Raw genomic sequence first — 4,934 nt, 5'->3', positions numbered from 1 at the left:
GGGGCAGGGGGGAGAGATAGCATTAGGAGATATACCTAATATAAATGACGAGTTAACGGGTGCAGCACACCAACATGGCACATGTATACATATGTAACAAACCTGCATGTTGTGCACATGTATCCAAGAACTTAAAGTATAATAATAAAAAATAAGTAAAAACAAAAAGAAAATAAAAGAACTTGGCTTCTGGACTGTGGGTGTGAAGAAAGAAAAGCTCTTTGCAGCCAGCACTGTGCCTTTACCCTCTGGGTGAGTCCCGGGCTACACAGGGTAGGCGTTTTCCTGGATATGGGTATGAGAATGATTTCCTTTTATAACATTAATGATGGGACCCATATCTTTACATTTGCTAAGATTTCTGCTACAGAGCCACTGTGCCCATTGTTTGCTCTTGCAGATTCAATTATCGATGACCAAGGCTTTGTGAGTATCTGTCCTGTGATTAATCTTGGCATTGACAAATCTACAGTTTCTCCTGAGCAGGGCAAATAAACTTTTAGCCACAAAACCATTTAGACACTCACTTTACGTTCAATGCTAGAAACTTTTCTGCTTGGTACAAGATAATGGAACAAAGTTACAGCAGAAAAATATGGAACATCTCAAATTATGAATGCCAATTAAGTAGATTAATAAGAAATTGCATTTTAAATACTAAAAAGTATTGTTACAGTTGTCCTTTGGGTTTTATGGGCCGTGGCTCCGTGTCCCTCCCACACCTGTCCGAGTGGCTTCTGCTGCCTCTCTGTGCTCTGGCTGCCTCACCCTGCACTGTGCCGCTGTCTCACTGACATCACAACTCTTCTGCAAATCTATCTTGCTGTCTGTCTGTTCCTTCTTCCCTGGAGCAGCTGAAAGGATCATCTTGTGAATTTGACTCATTTCATAAGTCATTCTCACACTCTTTACGTTGTATCCAGCCTGGTTTTGGCAGAAAGTTTTTCTCACATACAGGATACGCCCCGGTTGGACTGTGTCTTTATATGTGTATGTGGAGTGACCCAGAATCCAGCCAAAAGCAAACCCCAAACGGTTACTTTATGACCGGAATCCAATTCATTCCAATCACCTAAAGTTCACCTGGCTCCCCACACACTGTCTCCCGAGCTTTGTTTTCTTGTTCAGACACTGAATCCCGAGGAGTGATCTCGTCCCATTGTACGCCATTTTTAATAGAACTAAATACAGGTCTTTTAAAAATATACATACAAAGAAAAACTCTTCATTTAATATGTGATACACTTTAGAAGGGGGAAATAGATTATATTCAAGTTATTTATAGGGAGATGGTGCAGAAATCAATGGCCCAAGCTCTTGACCTCCTAAGTGGAAGAGGCAAATGGGAACCCAGGCATGTGTCCGAATATTGATGCTGTGGGTTACTGAACTGTGTTAATCCCTCGGCCATGGGATGACATGTCCATGTGCCAAGGAGGTCTAGTACCTGTGTGTACCCATAGAAGTATTATAGCCTACAGAGATCCCAAACACTGCCCATCATTATTAGGTGGGCTCTATGCCATAGTCATATAAGCTAGGGTAGCAAAAGGTATCTGTAACAACAGATGTTGGCATGCACATTAATGTGACACACACAGCTTAAATAAAAATAAAAAAGCAACCTGCCAAGTGTATGTATTTATAAGTTACATAAGATGTTTTGGTACAGGCATACGATGCATAATAATCACACATGGGCCAGGCGCAGTGGCTCACGCCTGTAATCCCTGCACTTTGGGAGGCCGAGGTGGGCAGATCACAAGGTCAGGAGTTCAAGACCAGCCTGGCCAACATGGTGAAACCCTGTCTCTACTAAAAACAAAAATTAGCCAGGTGTGGTGGCTCACACCTGTAATCCCAGCTGCTCAGGAGGCTGAGGCAGGAGAACTGCTTGAACCCAGGAAGCAGAGGTTGCAGTGAGCCAAGATCCTGCCACAGCACTCCAGCCTGGGCAGCAAAGTGAGACTCCATTTCAAAATAATAATAACAACAACACCATGGAAAATAAGGTATCCATCCCCTTCAGCATTTTTGCTTTGTGTTACAAACAACCTAGTTATACTCTTTCAGCTATTGTAAAGTGTATAAATTATTACTGACTATAGTCACTCTATTGTGTTATCAACTACCAGGCCTGTTCATTTATTCTATTCATTTGTACCCATTCAATACTTGCTTCTCCCCATACCCCCACTACCCTTCCCAGCCTCTGATAGCTGTCCTTCTACTGTGTCTTCATTGTTTACCTTTTTTATTTTTTAATTAATTTTTTTTTTTTTTTTTTTTTTGAGATGGAGTCTTGCTCTGTCACCCAGGCTGGAGTGCAGTGTTGCAATCTCAGTTCACTGCAACCTCCACCTCTCTGGTTCAAGCAATTCTCCCATCTCAACCTCCGGAGTAACTGGGATTACAGGTACATGCCACCACGCCCAGCTAATGTTGTCCAGGCTGGTTTGAACTCCTGAGCTCAAGTGATCCACCCACCTCGGCCTCCCAAAGTGCTGGGATTACAGGCATGAGTTATCATGCCTGGGCTACTCTGCACTTAACTTCCAAAATACTTTTTCCTTTGCAATAAATTACTCTCTGCTGCATCACCTTTGCTGTGTGATTCTTGTTTAAATTCTTTTTTTATTTATTTTAATTACTTATTCTTTTTGAGACAGGGTCTCACTATGTTGCCCAGGCTGGTCTCGAACTTTTGAGCTCAAGCAATCCGCCCACCTTGGCCTCCCAAAGTGCTGGGATGACAGCTGGGATGACAGGCATTAGCCTCCACACCCAACCTAAATTCTTTGAAACTTAGAACTGCGGCCCCACAACAGCTGTCGATCATCACACCACTGCCATCCAGCCTGAGCGACAGCGCAGGGCCTCCTCTCACAAAAGGAAAAAGATATATTTAAAAAAAAAAAAAACTTAAAAAATATTTTTTTTCTTAAAGACAGGGTATCCCAGTCATGCACAGTGGCTCATGCCTATAATCCTTGCACTCTGGGAGGCCAAGGCAGGTGGATCATCTGAGGTCAGGAGTTCAAGACCAACCAGGCCAACATGGTGAAATTCTGTCTCTACTAAAAAAAATACAAAAATTAGCTGGACATGGTGGAAGGTGCTTATAATCCCAGCTGCTCGAGAGGCTGAGGCAGGAAAATCACTTGAACCCGGGAGGCAGAGGTTGCAGGGAGTCGACATCGCACCACTGCCCTCCAGCCTGGGCTACAGAGTGAGGCTCAAGTCAAAAAAAAAAGGATAGGGTCTCCCTCTGTTGTCCAGACCATAGTGCAGTGACGCAGTCACAGCTCACTGCAACCTTGACCTCCCAGGCTCAAGTGATTCTCCTGCCTCAGCAGCTAAGACTCCCGGCACGCATCACCATGCCTAGCTAACTTTTTAATTTTTTGTGGTGATGGTCTCGCTATGTTAACCAGGCTGGTCTTGAACTCCTGGCCTGAAGTGATCCTCCTACCAGGTCCTCCTTACAAAGAGCTGGGATGACAGGCGTGAACCTCCACGCCCAGTTCCCCAAAGCTGCCTGTTCCTTGAGCACAATGTGTAGCAACGGGAGCTGAAGTGAGAGCAGTACCATGGGGAAGGGAGAGGATTGCCACCCTGAGCTGTGTGACATTAGGCCAGACCCCTCTTCTCCAAGCGAGATCAACCACACGGGTGATCTCGGGAGCCCGTGCCCGCTCAGACAGACTGGATTTTAGCTTCATAGGTGGATGAGAACCTGTGAGGATTTAGGGATGCTGGGAGAACCTTTTTCCTGCGAGAGCTTTTCAAACAGGGAAGAAACAGAGCCACCGTGGGCCCCGCTGAGGGAGGATCCTACCAGAAGCCATCACCACTGTCTCGCTCCACGCCGGTGGTGACAGTGATGTCATCGATGTAGGCGGTGGGTGTCGTGTATACAAGCACAGACCGTGACAGTCCCACGTAGTTGAAGAAGTCAGTCTGTGTTCTGGACAAAGTAACCCTTGGGATACCTAGGGCGGGAGGACTGTGGTTCACTGGGCCCTTGCCATGGGCCTTTTGCCCTCAGCTCACATGCCTCCCCAGATCCAGGGCCTCCTCTCTTCGAAGACCACCCTGACCCTAGNTGAAATTTGAAAACAAAGCTATTATTTTATGAATTAAGTACAAATTAAGTGCTAATCTGGCCATTTCCACGATACCTGCAGATTCGTCAGATCTCTCGGTCAAGACCTGAGTCTCAGCCTGGAGGACATGACGTTAAGCAAAATAAATCAGGTCCGGAAAGATAAATACTGCATGTTCTCACTCCTATATGGGAGCTAAAAGAATGCTGAGCAGAGAATAGAATTGTGGGTGTAGAGGCTGGGAGGGTAAGGGGGAGGGGAGCTTGGGGAGAGGTTGGTTATTGGATACAGAATTACAGCTAGATGGGAGAAATGGGCTCTGGTGGAGGCTGGGAAGGGTAAGGGGGAGGGGAGCTTGGGGAGAGGTTGGTAATTGGATATAAAATTACACCTAATTGGGAGAAATGGGCTCTAACACAACTGTAGTTTAGGTAAATATGGTTACTTGTACATGCTTGCGTATTTTCAAAAAGCTAAGAGGATTCTGAAGGCTCCCATCACAAAGAAATAATAAATGTTGGCCAGGCATGGTGACTCACTCCTGTAATCCCAGCACTTTGGGAGGCCAAGGCAGGCGGGTTACCTGAGGTCAGGAGTTCGAGACCAGCCTAGCCAAAATGGTAAAACCCCATTTCTACTAAAAATACAAAAAAAAAAAAAAAAAAAAACAAGAATGGTGGCACATACCTGTAATCCCAGCTACTCAGGAGGCTGAGGCAGGAGAATTCCTTGAGCCCAGGAGCCAGATGTTGCAGTGAGCCAAGTTCATGCCACTGCACTCCAGCCTGGCCGACAGAGCAAGACTCTGTCTCAAAAAAAAAAAAAAAG

This window comes from Rhinopithecus bieti, unplaced genomic scaffold, assembly GCF_001698545.2.
Source record: "Rhinopithecus bieti isolate Rb0 unplaced genomic scaffold, ASM169854v2 scaffold_12783, whole genome shotgun sequence".
In the NCBI taxonomy this organism is placed as follows: domain Eukaryota; kingdom Metazoa; phylum Chordata; class Mammalia; order Primates; family Cercopithecidae; genus Rhinopithecus; species Rhinopithecus bieti.
The sequence above is the reverse complement of the archived record's forward strand: the minus strand, read 5'-3'. Positions refer to the sequence as shown.